The following is a 27,727-nucleotide window of genomic DNA, read 5'->3' as shown; positions in this document are numbered from 1 at the left end:
TTTCTTATAATTTAAAGATGAGGGAGGACAACTTTTTTATGAGCATGGCCTTACTTCTATTATAGCATATTGGATCACTGTCATTGATATTACATTCACCCAGTTCAATGTAACAGCGATAGGTTTAGGCTACTACATGATAATCACATTTTCCCTATACCCATCATGAGGTTGCTACAACGTAGCCTATGAATTTGAGGTGACAGACAGTGACACTTGCACACTCTTGCCTGCATTTAGCTGATATAGGGTGTAATCGTTAGTCCATCAGTTGCAAACAACAGTTTTTATTGGACAAATTCAGGTATGTTTATCCCTGCTACAGACATGCAGTAACGTTACAGTGGACAGTCAGTAAGCAGTTACAGGGCCCCAGTGGCAATATATTAGTAATACCAAAAGCTTCATTGACTTGGAAGAGTTCCAGTGTTGTGTTGTAAAGTCATAGCCAGCTAGCTATTATAGCATCCCTCTGTTACTTTGAGCAGGTTGTTTCAGTAGTCTAAACTAGCTAGTTGCATTTGCTAGCTAAGTAAGTGAAACTGAAAGTGGAAAAAGTGACTAAATCTCTCTCGCTTCTCCTTAATTTCAGAAGAAATGAATTTGTTCAAAACTGTTCAACTATTGTCTTCATCTTTGAGTCAACTACTCACCACATTTTATACACTGCAGTGCTAGCTAGCTGTAGCTTTTGCTTTCAGTACTAGATTATTATTATTATTCATTTTTTTTTATTTAACCTTTATTGAACTAAGCAAGTTTGTTAAGAACAAAATCTTATTTACAATGACGGCCTAACCCGGCCAAACCCAGACGATGCTGGGCCAATTGTGCGCCACCCTATGGGACTCCCAATCACTGCCGGATGTGATACAGCCTGGATCCAAACCAGGGACTGTAGTGACGCCTCTTGCACTGAGATGCAGTGCCTTAGCTGACTTACCTAGTTTAATAAAGTATTTTTTTTTTCATTTTTAAAACAGCACACTGCATCCCTATGGCCTGAACTGTTTAGGATAGATGGCCAGTCCCATGTGGGCTTACACACAATTCCTGTTTGCTTGTAATTTAAACCTTAAATCAAATCAAAGTTTATTTGTCACGTGCGCCTAATACAACAGGTGTAGACCTTACAGTGAAATGCTAACTTACAGGCTCTAAGCAATAGTGCAAAAAAGGTATTAGGTGAATAATAAGTAAGTAAAGAAATAAAACAACAGTAAAAAGACAGGCTATATACTGTATTCTATAAAAGTAGCGAGGCTACATGCAGACACCGGTTAGTCAGGCTGATTGAGGTAGTACGTACATGTAGATATGGTTAAAGTAACTATGCATATATGATGAACAGAGAATAGCAGTAGCGTAAAAGAGGGGTTGGTGGGTGGTGGGTGGCGGGACACAATGCAGACAGCCCAGTTAGCCAATGTGCGGCAGCACTGGTTGGTCGGCCAAATTGAGGTAGTATGTACATGAATGAATAGTTAGAGTGACTATACATATATGATAAACAGAGAGTAGCAGCAGCGTAAAAAGAGGGGTGGGGGGGTTGGAGGGGGGGGGCACACAATGCAAATAGTCTGAGTAGCCATTTGATTACCTGTTCAGGAGTCTTATGGCTTGGGGGTAAAAACTGTTGAGAAGCCTTTATGTCCTAGACTTGGCACTCTGGTACCGCTTGCCATGCGATAGTAGAGAGAACAGTCTATGACTGGGGTGGCTGGGGTCTTTGACAATTTTTAGGGCCTTCCTCTGACACCGCCTGGTGTAGAGGTCCTGGATGGCAGGCAGCTTAGCCCCAGTGATGTACTGGGCCGTACACACTACCCTCTGTAGTGCCTTGATACAACTGATCAGGATACTCTTGACATTGTAGCTGAAGAACCTTTTGAGGATCTGAGGACCCATGCCAAATCTTTTCAGTCTCCTGAGGGGGAAAAGGTGTTGTCTTGCCCTCTTCACAATGTGTTTGAGCCATGATAGTTTATTGGTGATGTGGACACCAAGGAACTTGAAACTCTCGACTTGCAGGTCTGATGTGGCCCATGAACCGGCATTTTCAGAACACAACGTCAAGTAAAAGTACACCATAACTAAACACATTATGAAATGCACATACATGGTCTTGAAGGGTTCTTGATATACTTTGAATTAGGCAGTCACTGGGAGAAGGCTTTAATGTTAAAAGTTGCTGAATGCAAAAACCATATCTCTCTCACTAACAAACATAGTCATGGGTAGGTATCTCTCACATTCACTCAAAAGGCATGCTGGGAATTATACAAATCCAGCTTTACAGTGTAGAAACAACACACCCAGTGTTTGTTTAATACCTAAACGCTATGTGCTGAAAAAACATGTTCATGTGTTTAAAAAGTGTTAAAGTGAATTAACATGTTCTGGAGTTTACAATCTAAATACTGTGACATGGTTTCATTTAAATTCTAAATGCCTTGACTCATTTAAAACACTTGGTTTTACAGTGTATGTCGCCCTTTCACCCCTCTGTCTCTGTCTCTTTCTCCCTCCCTCCATCTGTCCTGTGGCTGTCTCTCTCATTACTAGGTTGTTGTAGGTCCATGTTGGCTAAACACCTGCTAAGGCTGATCCCTGTGTACCTGTCACAGAGAAACAAGCTGTTACCTCTCTCTCCCTCTCGCCTCTCCTCTCCTCCGCTAGCTGTCCCTCCTTCCCCCTCTCCTCTACCAGTCCCGCCTCTCCTGTTCTATCCTCCTGTCATTACTGTATCTCTTTCTCCCACCCCTCTCATTCCCCCTCTCCCACTCTTCTCCCACTCCTTTCTTACTCCTCTCTCATTCCTCTCTCACTCCAACCATATGTGTGTGTGTGTGTGTGTGTGTGTGTGTGTGTGTGTGTGTGTGTGTGTGTGTGTGTGTGTGTGTGTGTGTGTGTGTGTGTGTGTGTGTGTGTGTGTGTGTGTGTGTGTGTGTGTGTGTGTGTGTGTGTGTGCGTGTGTGTGATACATTTGCAGGGCTGAGGCGGGGCATGACTCATTAATTAGTGTGTGAGGGGCGTAATTACCAGATGATTGGTGATTAAGACTTAGAGTCAGGAATTGCATCCTAATTGGCACCCTATTCCATAGGTAGTGCACTACTTTTGACCAGGGCCTATAAGGCATTATGTAGAGAATATGGTGCCATTTGGGATGCAAACAAAGTCAGGTTGTACAGGGCAGGACACCAATCACACAGGAGAACAAAGGACACAACATCCCTCAGGTATACTGGAGTAAGAACATGCATGCGTGTGTGGGTGCGTGGGTTTGTGTATGTGTGGTGCTGGTGTAACACGGCATAGGCAGGATTATACAACTGGATGTGTGTTGTTTTAAGATACTCTATTAACCAGAGCACGATGGTGAAAAGAGGTGACACTCCAGCAAGGGCCATGCTGTGTGTGTAGGTTACTGTGAGTGTGAGCGAGTTACACTGCCATATATATCATCCAATATGATTACGTAGTAGATACCTGTCTTGACTGCATCAAACCGGAAGAAGGTAGTTCAGCTAGCTAGTTAGCTAGGCTAATTGAGGTTGCCTGTGCTTTCTCGTCCTACAGTTACAAACAACAATAACTCCATTCAGAATATGAAGTAACAGCCTACCTGTTGCTCGTTGTAGCCTCTCTCTCGCTCGCAGCAGTCGCGTCCGGCTCTGTATGGGTCCTTCCGGACAAGTCAGTTAAAATTACACATACCTGTGACAACCATATCAGATCCGACCCAGACCTGTGACATTATTTAGAATTCTGGATCAGGACCCAGTACAGGTTGATCCGTGAAGACCTCTAGTGCATGTGGGCGTGTTTAACTATACTTGTGCGGACCAGAAGTCCCCACAAGAATAGTAAACGAACGAAAATGTGACCAACTGGATACATTTTGTTAGACCCCACAAGATCAAATGCTTTTTCTAGTGGGTTTAGGGTTAAGGTTAGAATTAAGGTTAGTTTTAGAGCTAGGTTTAGAATTAGGGTTAGGTTTATGTGTGTGACAGGGAGATCTAGAAAGGGAGTGATTCAGCAAACAAAGAATTGGATAGAGGGGGAAGAGAGGAGGTACCAAATAACCACACACTGCGATGGATGTTAGAGTATAGTACAGGTTATACTCTGCGATTCAAGAAAAGGTGAGAAAGGGGAAGATTGAATGTTTGGGAGGAATGAGAACAAATGAGAAAAGCGGACAGAGAGGTTGAGAGCATGACAACAGGATAGAGAAAGGGAGAGTTGAGAAAGAGAGAGTTGAGGAGAAAAATACGGTCCTTTTGTGTTTTACAAGAGTCTGTGTTGCAATGATAAGATGGCTATCCTGTTACACGTGTCATCCACACAATATGATGGTCCTTCATCACTGGTACACACACTGAATACAGAGAGAGGGGGGAACAGAAAGAGGGAGAGGCAGAGTTAGGGAAGGAGAAGGAGGAAGGAGAAAAGGAGAGATCGAGAAGTGGAACAAGGACACACTGAGAAATGAGGGAGAGTGAGAGAGAGAGGTGCAGTATTCCAGGAACTCACCAGGAGAGGTGCCTCTGTAATAGAGGAACAAGTGCCTCTGAAATACAGGAAATTAGGTGCCCAGTTTATCCCACTACTGCAGCATGTGGAGAAAAACCCTAAATGCCATTGTGTTCATCAAGCTTTAACCCCCTTAACCCCTTAATCATTTCTACCTCTGTACTGTATATTTGTCTACTCTATCAATCTGTCTATCACATTCTCTACATCCCTCCCATGTTATTCCCCCTGGTCTGCCTTTCCCTTTTTCCTTCTCTGCCTTTTATCCCACTCCTTCCTTCCTTCCCTCACTCTATCCTTCCCTCCCTTCTTCTCTCTCTCCCTCCTTCCCTTTCCAAAATTGGATTTCTAATAAACCTAATGGCAGCCAGTTGGACCGCAGGGCCAGCCCACTTCCAGGAACCTGACAGGGTTCGTGTGTTGCGGCAATATGGGGGACCGTATTTTAATGCCCACATGAATTTGTTTTCCCTTGTCAACTGTTTAGAAAACGTTAGATAAATCAGAGCCTGTGATTGGGCTACACCCTGCATCCAGATCAGCTTAATACAACACACACACACACAATCTGAAATCATAATACAGAGGATCTCATTCCTCCTGACCCAGCACTTTCACAGCCCTGCCTGCTCTCTTTTTCTCTTCTTTCAGCTGCACATAATATGTAGCTGCTGCGTTGTCATGTATCTTTATTATCAAGGGATAAACAACACCTAATGCCTATTTAGTGCACTACTTATGACCAGGGCCCATAGCATTCTGGTCAAAAGTAGAGCACTATATTGGGAATAGGGTGCCATTTGGGACACACAAATACTTTACATTTTGCGTTAGTGTTTACATCACAGCAGTTACACGTATACATTGCCACATGCTACAGTAGTTAGTCGTATAGTACTTACCATTTCAGGTAAATAGCACAATGTCAAGCAGTTGTTTACGCTATCACTGCAGGGGAGGTCTATCAGAAAGTTGAGAGATGTAGTGAGATAGACCCGTGTTTGTCAGCCCTGGTCCTTTTGTTTTTGGCCAAGCACTTACACAGCTGATTCAATTCAAAGGCTTGATGATGAGATGATTTGTTGGATCAAGGGAGGGAAGCGCTAGAGGGGGGGAGGGGGCGAGTGAGAGAACTTCACTGTATAGTGAAGTGTTGTCCAATATGGAAAAACTCACACCCTTAAACTGCCTGTCTAGGACTCTCTCGAATTTGTCACTTAATTGTAACTGCGTTGCTCTCTCTCTCTCTTTCTCTTTCAATCATCTTTAGACCTGTGCCAAGCAGTATGACACTCATGTCGTCTGGGAAATACAGAAAAATAAAGTGAGATTGAGTAGAACCAGCCGGCAGCTGCGTGAAACTGATGGATGAGAAAACGAATTGTGTTGGAAAAAAATATGTTAATAGTTACAGAGGTCTGACTTACTCGCTCCCTTGCTCTCTCTCTCTCTCTCTAACCCAAAACTCCCCATGAATGAGTTGTGAAACTGAGAATAATGTAACGATTATAGAAACAGAGCGAGATAGAGAGAGAGTTCGGGGTCTGTTACAGACTATGAGCTTGATCTTGGTTTGGTGTGACACGAGCCTTCTGTACACCAAAAAAAGGTTCTTGAGGGGTTCTGTGTCAGGGGTGAGGGTGATATGTGTAACCATTCTTCAGTCAGGGTTATTTACTGCTCAGGAAGGGTTCTTTACTGCTGTGATGGTTGTGAAGAACCATCCTGTTCTTTCCCTCTCCACTATGTTTTCATTTATGCCATGAAATGCTACACTGTTAAAAACTATGGTAAACAACAACATGTTACTGGATTTTGTGTGTTTGTGCCAACCGTCAGTAGCAGTGGTTGATGGTTATGTTCATTTAACATTGTCTGTTCGGCAATCTTAGTAAGAGCATGTGACATTAAAGAGCTGCACTGTTAAGAGGTTACTGTGCATGTTGCAGTAGCTTCAAGGCTGTTAGATGCCTGGAAGTTGCTGTGAATTTAGCATTATTAGTTCATTCAATTATTATAACTTAATAATTAGTAACTACTTGCAGCAAGCTGACTGTAAATTATTGAAAAATAAACATTAACTTCCTGCTAACAAATTGCCATTAAGTTACTGGAAAATGCAAAGTCATCATTTAACAGTGCAGCTTTTGATTGTCACACAAGTTCTTAAAAAGATTACAGAACTAGGAGTGGAGCTATTAGGTTTTCAACCTTTATCAACATAACTAGGGGTGGCAGGTAGGAGCGCCAGGTAGCCTAGCGGTTAGAGCGTTGGGCCAGTAACCAAAAGATTGCTGGATCAAAAGCTTGAGCTGACTTGCTAAAAATCTGATGTTCTGCCCCTGAACAAGGCAGTTAACCCACTGTTTCCCGGTAGGCTGTCTTTGTAAATAAGAATTTGTTCTTAACTGCCTTAACTGTTTAAGCAAGGCACTTATTCCTAATTGCGCCTATAAGTCGCTCTGGATAAGAGTGTCTGCTAAGTGACTAAAAGATAAATGGTTCTATCTGGACCAGAGGGTTCTGGCGTAGAACCCAAATGGGTTCCCCTACAGGGGCAAAAAAATAGGGTTCCTTGTCAGAAGGTAATCAATCAAATTAATTTATAATGCCCTTTTTACATCAGCCAATGTCCCAAAGTGCTGTACAGAAACCCAGCCTAAAACCCCAAACAGCAAGCAATGCAGATGTAGAAGCACGGTGGCTAGGAAAAACTCCCTAGAAAGGCCAGAACCTAGGAAGAAACCTAGAGAGGAACCGGGCTCTGAGTGTGTATATATATATATATATATATCATTTACATATGGGTTCTATGTGGCACCCAAAAGGATTCCCCCATAGGGACAAATTACATGTCTATTCTCATCTTTTGAATCAGAATACATACATAAATAATTACATAAATAATACCTTAATCCACATGAGAAAAAAGTACCTTTTTGGATATTTACTGTATTTTCACTGCAACCAGTAGGTGGGACAATTTTTCACAGTGTAGTAAAAAACCCTCTGGTTCTAACAGTGTAAGGAAGAACTACACAAAGGGTTATTATTGCTCTAACCCAAAAGTTCAATGAAGTGAGCTACAGCTGGGTACCCTGAAAACAACTGAAAAACCACTGACTAATTTACTCAAATTTTATCAAGTGACACAAGGACAAGATGCTGATATTATCCATATTTATATATACAGAAGCATAACACAACACATTAGATAAACTGGAATGGCACAAAAAGAGCTGTACATAAACCACACCCCAAAATTCTAATAAGCCGCCTCCCCTACATTTGAATTATCACTAAAAGAGCAAAAAAAACTTTCTGAGAACTGTAAAGAGCCAAGGGTTCTTTGAATCATTATGGTTCTACAGATAACCATCACCCTTCCCAAAGAGCCCTTGAGGGACCCACATGTTTTATTGCGTAGGCATGTATTCCAAATACGTTACTTTTGACAGGAGCACTACAGGCTCTATGGTAAACTCACTCCAGATGAAGTTCTAACTCCTGATCTCAGAGGTCAGTTTCTGCATTGTATCTTATCTTGCTGAAGGTTAGGATTAAAGTCAAGTAAACTGGTTCCAGGTCTGTGCTTATAGGGGCAAAATCTTCATCCAGCGTCATTAAGCATTATTCACTGTGCCGTGCTGTGTCATGTCTCTTGCCACATGGAGGAAGGCTGTTGTTAATCTGTGTGAATGTGTGTGTGTGTATAAGAGTGTGTTTGTGTGTGTTTTAATTGTGACGAATGTCTCCTCGTCCCGACGGATGCTGCTGTCCCTGGCCCTAGGCTCCTACGGTCGTTAATTACCATGAATTAATGGTTTTATCTGCAGCCAGTAAATAAAAAGATTGTCACCAGGGCCCACATTACACCAAGGCTTTTATCAAAGTGTGAAAATGTCGGACCGGCTTGACTTGAATTATCATGCACAAACACATCAAGCTCTATCCCCATTAGAAATAATTGTCCCCTTTACTAGATTAAATTAAATTACACACACACACACACACACACACACACACACACACACACACACACACACACACACACACACACACACACACACACACACACACACACACACACACACACACACACACACACACACACACACACACACGTCTTCTGTGGGATTTAAAATACAGTACCAGTCAAAGGTTTGGACATACCTACTCATTCCAGGGTATTTTCTTTATTTTTACTATTTTAAACATTGTAGAATTATAGTGAAGACATCAAAACTATGAAATAACATATGGAATCATGTGGTAACCAAAAAAGGGTTAAACAAATCAAAATATATTTTGTATTTGAGATTCTTCAAAGTAGGCACACTTTGCTTTGATGACAGCTTTGCACACTCTTGGCATTCTCTCAACCAGCTTCATGAGGTAGTCACCTGGAACGCATTTCAACTAACAAGTGTGCCTTGTTAAAAGTTAATTTGTGGAATTCATTTCTTTCCTTCTTGAATTTGAGCATATCAGTTGTGTTGTGACAAGGTAGGGGTGGTATACAGAAGATAGCCCTATTTGGTAAAAGACCAAGTCTATATTACGTCAACAACAGCTCAAATAAGCAAAGAGAAACGACAGTCCGTCATTACTTTAAGACATGAAGGTCACTCAATATGTATAATGTCAAGAACTTTGAAAGTGCAGTCGCAAAAACCATCAAGCACTATGATGAAACATGAGGACCGCCACAGGAAAGGAAGATGCAGCATTACCTCTGCCGCAGAGGATAAGTTCATTAGAGTTACCAGCCTCAGAAAATGCAGCCCAAATAAATACATCACAGAGTTCAAGTAACAGACACATCTCAACATCTACTGTTCAGAGACTGCGCGAATCAGGCCTTCATGGTTTATTTGAAACCACTACTAATGGATGCCAATAAGAAGAAGACTTGATTGGGTCAAGAAACACAAGCAATGGATATTAGACCGGTGGAAATCTGTCCTTTGGTCTGATGAGTCCAAATTCAATGTTTTTGGTTCCAACCGCTGTGTCTTTGTGAGATGCAGAGTAGGTGAACAGATGCTCTCCGCATGTGTGGTTCCCACCGTGAAGCATGGAGGAGGAGGTGTGATGGTGTAGGGGGGCTTTGCTGGTGACACTGTCAGTGATTTATTTAGAATTCAAGGCACACTCAATCAGCATGGCTACCACAGCGTTCTGCAGTGATACGCCATCCCATCTTGTTTGCGCATAGTGGGACTATCATTTGAATTTCAACAGAAAAATGGGCCCAACACACCTCCAGGCTGTGTAAGGGCTATTTGACCAAGAAGGAGATCGATGGAGTGCTGCATCAGATGACCTGGCCTCCGCAATCACCCGATCTCAACCCAATTGAGATGGTTTGGGATGAGTTGGACTGCAGAGTGAAGGAAAAGCAGCCAAAAAGTGCTCAGCATATATGGGAACTTCTTCAAGACTGTTGTAATAGCATTCCAGGTGAAGCTGGTTGAGAGAATGCCAAGCGTGTGCAAAGCTGTCATCAAGGCAAAGGGTGGCTACTTTAAAGAATCTAAAATCTAAAATGTATTTTGATTTGTTTAACACTTTTTTGGTTACTACATGATGCCATATGTGTTATTTCATAGTTCTGAGGTCTTCACTATTATTCTACAATGTATAAAATAATACAAATAAAGAAAAACCCTTGAATGAGTTGGTGTCCAAACTTTTGACTGTTACTGTATATTGCTTACTTGTGGCTGTAATTCAGAGAATAGTGATGTTTAGTGGTTTGTAACCTGCACACACATGCCCACGCACCCTAGACTCTACTCCTCATTGGAGTAGCTCTTAAATTAGCCTCCTCCCTCCATACACACACAAAAGTGGGGGTTACAAGGTCATTAACTTTCAAAGCAGAATCAGTTTCCCATTGTTGCTCAACACTAGTGTATGAGATACCATTTTGTAGCTCTTAGTCTCTACTTTTATCCAACGTAAAAAACATAATTAAACATTTTGCTACATAAGATTGAATCGAGCCAGTTGGTCACACATTACAAGCCACATTATGCTGACAGGTGAAGTGATATGTTGGTTCCCCCCAGACTTGACTGCCCTTGACCAGCACAAAACATTCTGTGGCGTACTGCATTAGGATCGAACAGCCCCCGCGATATGCAACATTTCAGGGAAGTCAGGAACCAAGATACACAGTCAGTTATTAAAGCTAAGACTAGCTTTTTCAAACAGAAATTTGCATCCTGTAGCACTAATTCCAAAAGGTTTTGGGACACTGCAATGTCCATGAAGAATAAGGGCACCTCCTCCCAGTTGCCCACTGCACTGAGGCTAGGAAACACTGTCACCAACAATAGATCTACGATAATCGATAATTTCAAGATACATTTTTCTACGGCTGGCCATGCTTTCCACCTGGCTACCCCTACCCCGGCCAACAGCTCTGCAGCCCCCGCAGAAACTTGCCCAAGTCCCCCCCGCTTCTCCTTCACCCAAATCCAGACAGCTGATGTTCTGAAAGAGCTGCAAAATCTGGATCCCTACAAATCAGCTGGGCTAGCCAATCTGGACCCTCTGTTTCTAAAATTATCCGCTGAAAATGTTGCAACCCCTATTACTAACCTGTTCAACCTCTCTTTCGTATCGTCTGAGATCCCCAAAGACTGGAAAGCCCCTCTTCAAAGGGGGAGACACTGTAGACCCAAACTGTTAATGACCTATATCCATCCTGCCCTGCCTTTCTAAAATCTTCGAAAGCCAAGTGAACAAAGAGATCACCGACCATTTAGAATCCCACCATACCTTCTCCACTAAGCAATCTGGTTTCCGAGCCGGTCATGGGTGCACCTCAGCCACGCTCAAGGTCCTAAATGATATCATAACCATCATCGATTAAAGACAGTACTGTGCAGCCGTCTTCATCGACCTGGCCAAGACTTTCGACTCTGTCATTCACCGCATTCTTATCGGCAGACTCAGTAGCCTTGGTTTCTCAAATGACTGCCTCGTCTGGTTCACCAACTACTTCTCAGATAGAGTTCAGTGTGTCAAATCGGAGGGCCTGTTTTCCGGACCTCTGGCAGTCTTCATAGGGGTGCCACAGGGTTCAAATCTCGGGCCGACTCTTTTCTCTGTATGCATCAATGATATCGCTCTTGCTGCGGTTGACTCTCTGATCCACCTCCATGCAGACGACATCATTGTGTATACATCTGGCCCTTCTTTGGACACTGTATTAACAAACCCCCAAACGAGCTTCAATGCCATACAACTCTCCAACTGCTTTTAAATGCTAGGAAAACTAAATGCATGCTCTTCAACTGATTGCTGCCCGCACCCGCTCGCCCGATTAGCATCACTGCTCTGGACGGTTCTGACTTAGAATATGTGGACACCTACAAATACCTAGGTGTCTGGTTAGACTGTAAACTCTCCTTCCAGACTCACATTAAGCATCTCCAATCCAAAATTAAATCTAGAATTGGCTTCCTATTTCGCAACAAAGCAACCTTCATTCATGCTGCCAGACATACCCTCGTAAAACTGACTATCCTACCAATCCTTGACTTCGGCGATGTCATATTCAAAATAGCCTCCGACACTCTACTATGCAAATTGGATGCAGTCTATCACAGTGCCATCCGTTTTGTCACCAAAGCCCCATATACTACCCACCACCGCGACCTGTATGCTCTCGTTGGCTGGCCCCCGCTTCATATTCGTCGCCAAACCCCCTGGCTTCAGGTCATCTATACGTCTTTGCTAGGTAAAGCCCCGCCTTATCTCAGCTCACTGGTCACCATAGCAACACTCACCCATAGCACGTTCTCCAGCAGGTATATTTCACTGGTCATCCCCAAAGCCAACACCTCATTTGGCCACCTGTCCTTCCAGTTCTCTGCTGCCAAAGACCGGAACGAATTGCAAAATTCACTGAAGCTGGAGACTATCTCCCTCTCTAACTTTAAGCATCAGCTGTCAGAGCAGCTCACAGATCACTGTACCTGTGCACAGCCCATCTGTAAATAGCACACCCAACTACCTCATCCCCATAGTGTTATTTATTTAAATGTTTTGCTCTTTTGCACCCCAGTATCTCTACTTGCACATCATCATCTGCACATCTATCACTCCAGTGTTAATGCTAAATTGTAATTATTTCGACACTATGGCCTATTTATTGCCTTACCTCCCTACTCTTACTACATTTGCACACACTGTACATAGATTTTTCTATTGTGTTATTGACTGTACGTTTGTTTATCCCATGTTTAACTCTGTGTTGTTGTTTTTGTCGCACTGCTTTGCTTTATCTTGGCCAGGTCGCAGTTGTAAATGAGAACTTGTTCTCAACTGGCCTACCTGGTTAAATAAAGGTGAAATAAAATAAATATGTAATTCCCTTTCAAAATCCAGACGGAGTTACAATAGCCAACAGTGGGAATTTTTATTCATGATGCAACCTTCATTCACAACAACTACCAACATCAGGAACTCTATTAAAGGAGACTAAATCAAATATTTAAACCAGAACAACCATTTCAGTAATGGGTGCAACAAATCTAACTAATTGATTGGATTAGTTTAGAAAAATGCATGTTATTTATCTTTGTGTCGCATAAGATTAATCAATCAGTCAATGTAGATGCAAAAATCCAGATATTAAAAACAATACACAAAACAAATCTACATGCATAACATGCTGGGAAATATATAATGATGTTTGTGGTTTTGATGGGCTCTAACTGGGGTTCTTTTACACCACTGGATGTTAACTTCACTCTAACAGAGTGAATTTAACTACTGAATCAACACTGGAAATGTTACACTTAAAAATGTACACTGGCCATATGTGCAGACAACTAGGTTCATTTTCTCGTTTGTAGACTACATTCATTACATTTTAGCTTCAAGACAAAAGCAAAGACTTGCTATAACAGCATTTCTTCATCAATGTTAGCCTTTCCAAAATGAACAATTAACCCTCTTATACGAATATAAAAGTACAGTAGGTCTACATTACAATATTACAACAAATCAGTCTTCAGTTTTATCAATATAATGAAAATCATTACATGTGATAAAAGCAAATTGAGACTGAAAACGTGGGTATAACTGAATTCACCATGAGCTGTTGTATATGGAAGCTCATACCTACCACCAAAGAATTTACTAAAATACAATTTCTAATGATTTGTCAATGTGAACAATTAGTCTGTGCTTCTGTCTGATCACAGTTGTTTTCTCTTTGTCTGTGAAAAGGGTTTTAATGTGTCATCCTCCCTGGGCCAGGAGTTTTTCCATGATTTTATTTTAACCATATGACCTGAATAGAAAAATAATCTGGTCCCATCATAGCCATTTATTATTATATAATTCGCTACAAATAGGGTCCAGAGTTGGTTAGGTTTGCCTACTACCAGATCAGGAAAAACTCTGGGCCCCAGGAAAACAACCCCCCCCCCCCAAAACACACACACACACATACACTACTCACCACTCAACAACCTGTGGTGCCACCTCTGAAATCACCACACAATGTTATGAATGAAAAAACGTATCCTTTTTCTACACATTTGACATGTTTTTGGTGGTGGGGATGAGCTTCCATAGTTTTGCATGGCTCAGTGCAGATGGCAGCTACTATGACAATTTCAGAATGTAACTTGCTTTTACTGTAACTTCAAATAAAACTCAATAAAACAAGTCTCAAATATTAGGACAATGTCGATAAATTTCAGCTGTTTTCAAAAACATTGCTCTGCTATTAACATTCATACTGTAGGAGTGTTGGCTGCCGTGCTTCAAGGGGGGCAACTGTCAGGCAAGTTGTTCGATACCTCCAGAGGTAGCGGTCGAGACGTAGAGTATTTGAGTAATATGTGTAGTCAACAGTACTTTTACAATAATACGTGTGAAGAGGCTCTTAAGTTACTTCCTAGAACCATCTATGAGCAGTTCTATGGAGAACCCTTTAATCTATAAAGGGTCCTTCCTATAACCTACTATGAACGGTTCCACCAGCCTTATTAGCCTTCAAAATTAAACTCTTTGTGACAATACATTACATATACTAATCAAAAATATAAACGCAACATGCAACAATTTCAAAGATTTTACTGAGTTCAGTTCATATATGGAAATCAGTAAATTTAAATACATTCACTAGGCCCTAATCTATGGATTTCACATGACTGGAATTACAGATATGCATCAGTTGGTCACAGATACCTTAAAAAAAAGGTAGGGGCGTGGATCAGAAAACCAGTCAGTATCTTGTGCGACCACCATTTGCCTCATTCAGCGTGACGCATCTCCTTCACATAAAGTTGATCAGGCTGCTGATCTCGGCCTGTGGAATGTTATCCCACTACTCTTCAATGGCTGTGCGAAGTTGCTGTTTATTGGTGGGAACTGGAACACGCTGTCATATACGTTTATCCAGAGCTTCCCAAACATGCTAGGCAATCATTGTAAATAAGAATTTGTTCTTAACTGACTTGCCTAGTTAAATAAAAAATTACAATTATCAATGGGTGACATTTCTGGTGAGTATGCAGGCCGTGGAAGAACTGGGACATTTTCAACTTCCAGGAATTGTGTACAGATCCTTGTGACAGGGCGCAGGGCGCAGTGCATTATCATACTGAAACTTGAGGTGATAGCGGTGGACGTATGGCACAACAGTGTGCCTCAGGATCTCATCACGATATCTCTGTGCATTCAAATTGTCATCGATAAAATGCAATTGTGTTCATTGTCTGTAGCTTATGCCTGCCTGCCCATACCATAACCCCAACGCCACCATGGGGCACAGCAAACCGCTCGCCCACACGTCACCATACATGTGGTCTGCATTTGGATGTACTGACAAATTCTCTAAAACAACGTTGGAGGTGGCTTATGGTAGAGAAATGAACATTAAATTCTCTGGCATTAACTCTGGTGGACATTCCCGCAGTCAGAACTTGAGACATCTGTGGCACTGCACATTTCAGAGTGGCCTTTTAGTGTCCTCAGCACAAGGTGCACCTGTGTAATGATCATGCTGTTTAATCCGCTTCTTTACATGCCACACCTGTCAGGTAGATGGATTATCTTGGCAAAGTAGAAATGCTCACTAACAGGGATGTAAACAAATTTGTGCACATAAATTGAGAGAAATAAGCTTTTTGTGCATGTAGAACATTTCTGGGATCTTTTATTTCAGCTAATGAAACATTTACATGTTGCGTCTATATTTTTGTTCAGTGTGTATCATAAGGCTTTTCTTTGAGGGCCTAATTATACCCTAACACAGTTGTATCAGAAAACTCCAGGTTTACCGGCCTCATTATGCTGGCTTATAAAAAGGATGTGTTATCGCTATTGGAATAAAGAGTTTGGCTGTACAACAATTGCCACTTTCAATCACCCGCAACCCACATTCAGAATGACTACCAGGGTAGAGAAGATTAATGATTAATGAGACTCATTTAAACTAGAACAACCATCTCAATCACAGGTACAATAAGTCCACCTACTAACAGATTGGTTTAGTTTAGAATAATGTCTGTCATTTATGTTTGGTAATAGTTTAATCAACCAATAAATGCAAAAACACAGATATTGAAGCAATCAACTCTGAAAATCAACCTGCAATAGCGCCTGATGGGAAATATGACTATGATGGGTGGTGTTTTGAGTAAAAATAACACAATCACACTCAACTCTAGTGTTCACTGGGGTTCTTTTACACCGCTAAGTGTTAAATTAATTTAACTACTGAATCAACAATAGAAATGTTACACTGAAAAATCAACACTAGTAAAACTGGCCAATTTGCTGAGTACCATACAATATACTGCTGGTTCAATCATCCTCCTTTCTATTCTCCTACTCTCTGCTCAATAAAATAACAACAAATTATAATTTGAAAGACAGAAATCATGGCAAAGATATCAAATACGCTCAGATTATTGGGTACACCATCCCGTTCACTAAAATGGATTGCTCCTACAGACAGTCAGTCACGTGGATGGGGCTTGCTATATAAAGCAGACAGCCAGGAATCGAGGCATTCAGTAACTGTTCGATTAAATCAAATCAAATCAAACTTTGCCACATACGTTGAATACAACAAGTGTAGACTTTACCGTGAAATGCTTACTTACAAGCCCTTAACCAACAGTGCATTTCAAGAAGAGTTAAGAAAATATTTACCAAGTAGACTAAAATAAAAAGTAACACAATAAGAATAACAATAATGAGGGGGCACCTGTACCGAGTCAGTGTGCGGGGGTACAGGTTAGTTGAGGTAATTTGTACATGTAGGTGGGGGTGAAGTGACTATGCATAGATAATAAACAGCGAGTAGCAGCAGTGTACAAAAAGGAAGGGGGTTTAATGTAAATTGTCCAGCGGCGATTTTATGAATTGTTCAGCAGTCTTATGGCTTGGGGGTAGAAGCTGTTGAATAGCCTTTTGGTCCATGCGGTAGCAGAGAAAACAGTCTAAAACAGTGGGTGACTGAATTTTATGGGCTTTCCTCCGACACCGCCTATTGTATAAGTCCTGGATGGCAGGAAGCTTGGCCCCAGTGATGTACTGGGCCGTTCGCACTACCCTCTGTAGCGCCTTATGGTCAGATGCCGAGCAATTGCCATACCAGGCAGTGATGCAACCAGTCAGGGTGCTCTCGATGGTGCAGCTGTAGAACCTTTTGAGAATCTGGGGACGCATAACAAATCTTTTCAGTCTCCTGAGTGGAAAAGGTTTTGTCGTGCCCACTTCATGACTGTCTTGGTATGTTTGGACCATGACAGTTCGTTGGTGATGTGGACACCAAGGAACTTGAAACTCTCGACCCGCTCCACTACAGCCCCATCGATGTAAATGGGGGGCATGTTCGGCCTACCTTTTCCTGTAGTCCACGATCAGCTCCTTAGTCTTGCTCACATTGAGGGAGAGGTTGTTGTCCTGGCACCACACTGCCAGTTCTCTGATCTCCTCCCTATAGGCCGTCTGATCGTTGTCGGTGATCAGGCTTACCACTGTTGTGTCGTCAGCAAAAATGATGGTGTTGGAGTCGTGTTTGGCCATGCAGTCATGGGTGTACAGGGAGTACAGGAGGGGAGGGGCCCCAGTGTTAAGGATCAGCGTGGTAGACGTGTTGTTACCTTCTCTTAAGTCCAGAATCCAGTTGCAGAGGGAGGTGTTTCGTCCCAGAGTCTGTAGCTTAGTGATGAGCTTTGTGGGCACTATGGTGTTGAACGCTGAGCTGTAGTCAATGAACAGTATTCTCACATAGGTGTTCCTTTTGTCCAGGTGAGAAAGGGCAGTGTGGAGTGCGATTGAGATTGCGTTATCTGTGGATCTGTTGGGGCAGTATGCGAAATGGAGTGGGTCTAGGGTGTCCGGGAGGATGCTGTTGATGTGAGCCATGACCAGCCTTTCAAAGCACTTCATGGTTACCAAGTGCCACGGGGCGGTAATCATTTAGGCAGGTTACCTTCGCTTCCTTGGGCACAGGGACTATGGTGGTCTGCTTGAAACATGTAGGTATTACAGACTCGGTCAGTGAAGACACTTGACAGTTGGTCCGCACGTGCTTTGTTTACACGTCCTGGTAATCCGTCTGGCCCAGCGGCTTTGTGAATGTTGAAATGTTTAAAGGTTTTGTTTACATCGGCTACTGAGAGCGTTATCACATAGTCATCCAGACCAACTGGTGCTCTCGTGCGTGCTTCAGTGTTGCTTGCCTCGAATCGAGCATAAAAGGCATTTAGCTCGTCTGGTAGGCTCGCGTCACTGGGCAGCTCGCGACTGGGTTTCCCTTTGTAATCCGAAATAGTTTTCAGGCCCTGCCACATCCGACGAGTGTCAGAGCCGGTGCAGTAGGATTCAATCTTAATCCTGTATTGACGCTTTGCTTGTTTGATGGTTCGCCTGAGGGCATAGCGGGATTTCTTATAAGCGTCCGGATTAGTCTCCCGCTACTTGAAAGTGGCAGCTCTAGCCTTTAGCTCGATGCGGATGTTGCCTGTAATCCATGGCTTCTGGTTGGGATATATACGTACAGTCACTGTGGGGACGACGTCGTCGATGCACTTACTGATGAAGCCGATGACTGAGGTGGTATACTCCTCAATGCCATTGGATGAATCTCGGAACATATTCCAGTCTGTGCTAGCAAAACAGTCCTGAAGTGTAGCATCTGCGTCATCTGTCCACACGAGTCACTCGTACTTCCTGCTTTAATTTTTGTAAGCAGGAATCAGGAGGATAGAATTATGGTCAGATTTGCCAAATGGAGGGCGGGGGAGAGCTTTGTATGCATCTCTGTGTGTAGAGTAAAGGTGGTCTAGGATTTTTGGTAAAACTGATTTAAGTTTGCCTGCATTAAAGTCCCCGGCCACTAGGAGCGCCACTTCTGGGTGAGCATTTTCTTCTTTGCTTATGGCCTTATAGAGTTGGTTGAGAGCAGTCTTAGTGCCAGCTTCGTTCTGTGGTGGTAAATAGACGGCTACGAATAATATAGATGAGAACTCTCTTGGTAGATAGTGTGGTCTACAGCTTATCATAATGTACTCTACCTCAGGCAAGCAATACCTCGAGACATCTTTAATATAAGACATTGCGCACGAGCTGTTATTGCCAAATAGACACACACCACCACCCCTTGTCTTACCAGAGGTAGCGTCTCTGTTCTGCCGATGCATAGAAGATCCAGCCAGCTCTACATTGTTCATATCGTCGGTGAAACATAAGATGTTACAGTTTTTGATGTCCCGTTGGTAGGATAATATTAATCGTAGGTCATCAATTTTATTTACCAATGATTGCACATTATAGCTAGAAGAACGGATGGCAATGGGAATTTACTCGCTCACCTACGGATTCTCAGAAGGCTGCCCGATCTGCTGCCCCTTTTCCTGTGTCTTTTCCTCACGCAAAAGGCGTGGATCTGGGCCTGTTCCAGTGAAAGCAGGATATCCTTCTCGTCGGACTCGTTAAAGGAAAAAGTTTCTTCCAGTCAGCGGTGAGTAATCGCTGTTCTCATGTCCAGAAGATCTTTTCGGTCATAAGAGATGACCGAAAAGAGATCATAAGAGATGGTAGCAGCAACATTAAGTACACAATAACTTATTTTTTAAGTTACACAAAACGCAAAAAACCTAACAAAATAGCACAATTGGTTGGGAGAATGTAAAATGTAAAACGTCAGCCATGTTCTTCGGCGCCATCACTGAACATTGTGATGGGCAAAAGGAGTGACCCAAGCAACTTTGAGACTTTGAGTATGATCGTCGGTGCCAGGCGCACCGGATCCAGTATCTTAGAAACGGCCACCCTCCTGAGCATTTCACGCACGACAGTGTCTAGGATTTACAGAGAATGATGCAACAAACAAAAATCACTCAGTCAAAAAACGGCAGTCCTTTGGGTGAAAACATCTCATTGATAAAAGAGGTCGAAGGAGAATGACAAGAATCGTGCAAGCTAACAGGCGGGACAAAACAGACAAATAACGGCGCAGTACAACAGTGGTGTGCAGAACGACATCTCGCAATGCACATCTCGTTGTTTCTTGTCACGGATGCGCTATTGTAGCAGACGACCACACCAGTTTCCACTCCTATCAGCTAAAAACAAGAAGAAGCTGCTCCAACACTGGACAATTGAGCAATGGAAAAAACACTGCCTGGTTTTACAAATCCCGGCCCCTGTTGCGTCATGCTGATGGCAGAGTCCATGGACCATCCTGCCTGGTACAGCCTGGTGGCAGAGGTATACTGGCGTGGAAATGTTTTCCTGACACACGTTTGGTCCCTTGATACCAATTGAGCAACAAATCTATCCGACACCTTTTAGAATCGATGCCCCAAAGAATTCAGGCTGTTCTGGAGGCAAATGGGCATCCTACCCGGTACTAAGGTGTACTTAATATTACTGGTGAGTGTATGTCATTTCTGTATATGTAAAATGATGGGAATACCAGATACATGCACAAACATCCCATATATTTACAGTTTAAAACATTCTTACTCCTATCTTTTTAAACAAATCAGATGACTCAAACTCCTGATGTTAAATGTTAAAAACTAATGCTCAGGCACTATTTAAAATAAATGCAAAAATTACAATAAAAATGCTTATTCAGATTCAGAAGGGTTCTATGTAGAACCCTACTTTCCTCCAAAGAAGCCTACTTGCCTTCCAAAGAATCATCATTGAACACTTTCTTCCAAAAACAGTTCTCATGATGTTAAAGGTCACAGTCACCAAGTCCCCAAGTCCAGAACAGACTATGGGTGGCACACAATACTACATAGAGCCATGACTACATGGAACTCTATTCCACATCAAGTAACTCATGCAAGCAGTAAAATTTGATTTAGAAAACAGATAAAAATACACCTTATGGAACAGCGGGGACTGTGAAGCAACACAAACATAGACGCATGCATATAAACACCCAATAACATACGCACAATACACACGTTATAGATAAACTCAGCAAAAAAAGAAACGTCCCCTCACTGTCAACTGCGTTTATTTTCAGCAAACTTAACATGTGTAAATATTTGTATGAACATAACAAAATTCAACAACTGAGACATGAACTGAACAAGTTCCACAGACATGTGACTAATAGAAATTGAATAATGTGTCCCTGAACAAAGGGGGGGGGGGGGGGGTCAAAATCAAAAGTAACAGTTAGTATCTGGTGTGGCCACCAGCTGCATTAAGTACTGCAGTGCATCTCCTCCTCATGGACTGCATCAGATTTGCCAGTTCTTGCTGTGAGATGTTGCCTTACTCTTCCACCAAGGCACCTGCAAGTTCCCGGACATTTCTGGGGGGAATGGCCCAAGCCCTCACCTTCCGATCCAACAGGTCCCAGATGTGCTCAATGGATTGACATCCACACTCTTCGCTGGCCATGGTAGAACACTGACACTCCTGTCTTGCAGGAAATCACGCACAGAACGAGCAGTATGGCTGGTGGCATTGTCATGCTGGAGGGTCATGTTAGGTTGAGCCTGCAGGAAGGGTATCACATGAGGGAGGAGGATGTCTTTCCTGTAACGCACAGTGTTGAGATTGCCTGCAATGACAACAGGCTCAGTCCGATGACGCTGTGACACACCGCCTCAGACCATGACGGATCCTCCACCTCCAAATCAATCCCGCTCCAGAGTACAGGCCTCTGTGTAACGCTCATTCCTTTGACTATAAACCTGAATCCGACCATCACCCCTGGTGAGACAAAACCGCAACTCGTCAGAGAAGAGCACTTTCTGACAGTCCTGTCTGGTCCAGCGACGATGGGTTTGTGCCCATAGGCGACGTTGTTGCCTGCCTTACATTAGGCCTACAAGCCCTCAGTCCAGTCTCTCTCAACCTATTGCAGACAGTCTGAGCACTGATGGAAGGATTGTGCATTCCTGGTGTAACTCGGGCAGTTGTTGTTGCCATCCTGTACCTGTCCCGCAGGTGTGGTGTTCGGATGTACCGATCCTGTGCAGGTGTTGGTACACGTGGTCTGCCACTGCGAGGACGATCAGCTGTCCATTCTGTCTCCCTGTAGCACTGTCTTAGGCGTCTCACAGTACGGACATTACAATTTAATTTATTGCCACATCTGCAGTCCTCATGCCTCCTTGCAGCATGCCTAAGGCACGTTCACGCAGATGAGCAGGGACCCTGGGAATCTTTCTTTTGGTGTTTGCAGAGTCAGTAGAAAGGCCTCTTTAGTGTCCTTAGTTTTCCTAACTGTGACCTTAATTGCCTACCGTCTGTAAGCTGTTAGTGTCCTAACGACCGTTACACAGGTGCATGTTCATTAATTGTTTATGGTTCATTGAACAAGCATGAGAAACCCTTTTAAACCCTTTACAATAAAGATCTGTGAAGTTATTTGGATTTTTACGAATTACCTTTGAAAGACATGTTCCTGAAAAGGGGAGTTTATGTATTAGTAGAGTAGGGGCCTGAGGGCACACACTTAATATGTTGTGAAATCTGTTATGTATGTATTGTAATGTATTTTTAAATGTATAACTGTCTTAATTTTTGCTGGACCCCAGGAAGAGTAGCTGCTGCCTTGGCAGGAACTAATGGGGATCCATAATAAATACAAATACAAAGGTTTAGATAGAACCCTTTGCCCTAAAAATAACCATCGTCTTCCAAAAAGGGTTCTTTAGGCAAAACGAGTTATTGGAAGGACCCTATCCCCCGCAAAGATCCCTTTTAGAACCCGTTTTTTTAAAGAAAGTAGACACACACAAAATATATATTTTTAAAAGTACCAGAAAGGGGGTTCTTAGGCTTGTACTGTAACCATAGCGGTACCCTTTTTGATGCTATAGTAAAAGAAAATCTGAAGGTTCCATAAATAACCATGCTCATAAGGTTATAAATGGAACCTATACCGTGATTTAAAGAACCCTTTTCTAAGGATATATAAAGAACCATTAAAAAAGGTTGTATTTAGCACCAAAAAAAGGGTTGCCTTCTTTTATGTTTTTTATAGAACCTTTATGGAGATTGGCTCTATAAAGAACCTTTCTCAAACTGAAGGGTTCTTTGTAGATCATTTCAAAGACCCATGTATGGTTTTTAATTCTGGTCAGCCATTCCATATAGTTAAAATTCCATAGGTGTTAGTATTGTGCTAATTGACAAGCTGAATCACATGCACTACCTCTGAAAGAGCTGGGGGTCCCTGAGGAGAATATTAAAACCTTTCTGAACCACCCATCCCGGTATCGGGATAATTGTCATCGGCAACGCTGAACAGCATAGCGCCACAGTCAAATAATATTGCAAAAAAATATTCATATTCATGAAATCACAAGTGCAATATTGCAAAACACAGCCTTTTGTTAATCCACCAATCGTCTCAGATTTTGAAATTATGCTTTGCAGCGAAAGTAATACAAGCGTTTGTGTAAGTTTAACGATCACTCGACAAAACATTAAGTACACTTAGCATCAGGTAACTTGGTCACGAAAATCAGAAAAGCAATCAAATTAATCGTTTACCTTTGATGATCTTCGGATGTTTTCGTTTTGCGCGTTATCCTCAGAAATCCACAGGAAAGAGCGGTCACGACAACGCAGACGAAACATCCAGATAATATCCATAATGTCCACAGAAACATGTCAAACATTTTTTATAATCAATCCTCAGGTTGTTTTTCAAATATCTATTCGATAATATATCAACCGGGAGTGTTGGTTTTTCAATAGGACCGGGAGAAACAATGGCTGCCTTTCTCTGTTGCGCGAAACTCACTCTGAGAGCCCCCATCTATCCACTTACGCAATGTGATCGTTCTCGCTCATTTTTCAAAATAAAAGCCTGAAACTATGTCTAAATGCTGTTGACACCTTAGGGAAGCCATAGAAAAAGGAATCTGGTTGATATCCCTTTAAATTGGTGATAGGGATGCATAAGAACAGAGAGGTTTCAAAAAAAGAGGCACTTCCTGATTGGATTTTCCTCAGGTTTTCGCTTTCAATATCAGTTCTGTTAAACTCAGAGACAATATTTTGACAGTTTTGAAAACTTTAGAGTGTTTTCTATCCTAATCTGACAAATATATGCATATTCTAGTTTCGGGGGCTGAGAAATAGGCAGTTTCAAATGGGTACGTTTTTTAGCCAAAAACAAAAAATTTTATCAATGTTATTATATATATTTATTTATTTATTTTAGACATCCATTTGGCATGTCTATTGTGATGCAGCACATAGCAGTACTGACGGATGTGTTAACTTGACAACCACAGTAGAGTTTTGAATGACCCTTCCCCAACTTTTGTTCCATGCTGGCTGAAGACATAGCTAGACAGTAATTAGCTAACACCAGACACCGATGAAAGGGGATATATATATATATATATATATATACATATCTTTACCATAAATAAATAGCGTCTACTTTTTTGGCATCAGTAGAGTAGCTATCTAGCGTTATAAGCCACGCCCATCTGCAAACAAGCCTTCTCCGATGTTGGTTACAAGGCAATACTTATTTAAATTTGGTAAGAGAATATCATATTACCATTGGTGTCTTAAAATGAGAGTTAAGGTGATGTCACCATTTCCCCTTAATAATGAATCTTAGTGTTTAATATGGCGGAGGGGACCAGTAACTTTATGATCAAACTTTATGAATGTAGAAGCAACAGTTTCCTTAAAACATCAAACAATTTCATGAAAAACATGATTTTGACATTTCATGGCATTTAAAAAGAACATTTTTGTGAACTGCAAAGAACCATTGAAGGGTTCAAAGGGTTCTTTGAGTCATTATGGTTACACATAGAATCATAACCATTCCCAAATAACCCTGTTTTTAGTGTGTACCACTGCCAGTCTCTACAGAGACACACACACATGCACACACACACACCTGCTATGCCTTATTAACAACCCACAGACAAGCAACTAATCTCAGGCCAGCCCAGCCCTCTAGTCTGCCTCCCCTGGCACTTCTCTGAGCTTCTCTAACCTCTCAAAGTCAATCAACTCTCTCTCTCGTCTGCCCAGGGCGGAGACAAACCACAAACGGCAGACTTGTCTCACTCTTTCTTTTTCTTTCTTTCTCACCTCTCCTTGAGATGATATGCTGCTGGCTCAGGATCTGTTTAGAGTTTAACACCTGTAATTATGAAGCGATGAATAATGAAGGCAATGCAAGGAGGGAGCTGCTTAATTCTTAATCACATCCCTGACTTGGTGTCTCTCTCGCAGGAAGAACACTCAGAAACCACTCGACTCCACAGTTCGAGTCCCGGCTTGTTTGATCTGCGTGCTCGTATTAGTGCAGTAAATGATCCCTTTCAAACCTGGTTTGTATGTCTTCTGCTGAAGGTTATGAATTTCCCTGAGAATAATGTGTATTAATTAGTCCTCTGACTGATGAAGGCTCATTCCACTATGTTGACTGTGTGTGTGTGTGTGTGTGTGTGTGTGTGTGTGTGTGTGTGTGTGTGTGTGTGTGTGTGTGTGTGTGTGTGTGTGTGTGTGTGTGTGTGTGTGTGTGTGTGTGTGTGTGTGTGTGTGTGTGTGTGTGCGCACCATGTTGACTGAGTCAATGGAGAAATTACGTAATGAAGGAAAGTATAAAATATGTAAATGAAGTGAAAACATAACTGGGAAAATCTCTTTGAAGTACCATCCGTTAATGTTGATTTGTGTGCTTGGCAAGCGTACAACGTAAACGAAAAGCTGACAAGGGATAGAATATACCCCTTGTCATTTGTGTGTGTGTGCTTTTGTGTGGCCGATATTCGTTGTTTCATTAGCCTCTTTGTCTCAGTAATATATTTTATGGCAGCCCTTTCCTGCAGTCAAATGACCTAGTGGCCTCATGGGTGGAATGCTATTCATATTTTTCATAATTTCATCATTAATAAACATTATTTAGAAAACCCGCCAAAAATCCGGTGATTCTATGTCGGTTTTGTTATATTTCACTCTTCTGTGATGTGTAATATTGGGATGCAAATTCTAAATGTTATGCATTTAACTCTATATCTGACATGGTACAGGTGTCTTATTTTTATTAAGGCTGTAACCGTGTGTGAGGTGTATACTTTTGTTTCAAAGTAGATTTGTTCAAGACTAGCAAGAAACATTGTGTGACCCTGATTTAGTCCACTGCAGTAAAAGGTTAAACATCCTTTACTAGACATTGATTTGAGCATACATTTACTTTTGCAGACTTCGGTGTAATATCACAGGCATCAATCGTATAGGGTAAAGGTCATAGGTTATTAAAAGGGTGAAGAGAACGAAGCAGTGTTCTGATATGAAAAGGACAATTCAGATGAACTCAATCGAAAGACTTTAAAAAGTCCAAGAAAATGTCTTACTCTTACAATCATCCTTGTCATATAATATAGATGCGAAACAGCCAATCAAAACAGGAGTAACCACAGGAGAAATAGAATTTGAGTGAAAGACAGAAACACCAAATAAGAAGAGGGGACACTATTGGGACTGTTATAGGGAGCTAGTGAGTCACTCGCCGATCCTCCAAACCATCTCTGCATGCCTGATGACTCCATAACATATTCCCTTAGTGTCACAGTGGACCCAGGGTGTGTGTTTGTATTATATTTAATCATAATAGTCATCTTTTATATGCCTATCCTGAGGATATCCATACTGATTAGGACCAGAGTCACCTCTATCCATTAAAGACTGGGAGCTGGAGTTGGGGCTCCCTACCCACACAGTGAGGGGGGCTGTTTGTGTGTGTGTGTGTCTGGGGGCATCTGCTTGTCTGTGTGTGTTTGTATGCTTTGCTTAAATTGCTTGTAAATATTGTGTTTCTTTAATGTGTTGGAATTGTAAATTGTGAATTTGTGTGATGGTGTGTAGGGCTGCCTTGTAGAAGATTCCATGGTCTCAATGGGATTTACCTGTGTAGATAAAAATGTGTGTGTGAGGGGATGGGGAAGACGCAGGGGTAAGACTGGGGGAGACTTATTGAGGAGGAGGAATGAGGAAGATTAGAGTATTGATTTTTTGGGGAGAAATTGTCAACCAGTCGCGAACGGCAGAGCAAGTGTTTGTGGGAGAGAGGGAGGGGGACAGAGAGATAGAGGGAGGGGGACAGAAGAATAGAGGGAGGAGAGAAATAAATAGAGCTAAATACAGAGAAAGAAGAGAGAGAGTGAGAGAGAGGGGGGGGAGAGAGAGAGAGAGAGAGAGAGAGAGAGAGAGAGAGAGAGAGAGAGAGAGAGAGAGAGAGAGAGAGAGATCAAGAATGGAGAAAGACGAGACAAGATAGTGACATGCACAGTTAAAATGCTGTCAGAGGGAGAAGCTGAGGTCTCAGGCAAGGTTATCATACAAAAGCTGTTCATCGAACCCCCTCTGTTACACAGACACCTCTCTGACCTCTTCTCTATAATCTCTTTCCTTTAAGCACACACACAGACAGAAACCCTCTTCAAGGGAGGCAGGCAATATGAAACAGAAGACTATACACTCCACGAATATGCAGTATTTATCTTCTGTGTGGTAACTGTAATTGTACCAATCCATACCCATTCATTTAACTCTGATACTGTAGGTGTGACTGGAATGATTAACGTATGTTCCTCACTTCTTTTGTAGGTATTTATTGAACCAGATTTTGGTTGTTTACAGAATATAACATTTGGACATGTACAGCAGCTGACCAGCTTGT

This window comes from Salvelinus namaycush, chromosome 4 (genome assembly GCF_016432855.1).
Source record: "Salvelinus namaycush isolate Seneca chromosome 4, SaNama_1.0, whole genome shotgun sequence".
Taxonomy (NCBI): Eukaryota; Metazoa; Chordata; class Actinopteri; order Salmoniformes; family Salmonidae; genus Salvelinus; species Salvelinus namaycush.
This window is presented reverse-complemented; position numbering follows the sequence as displayed.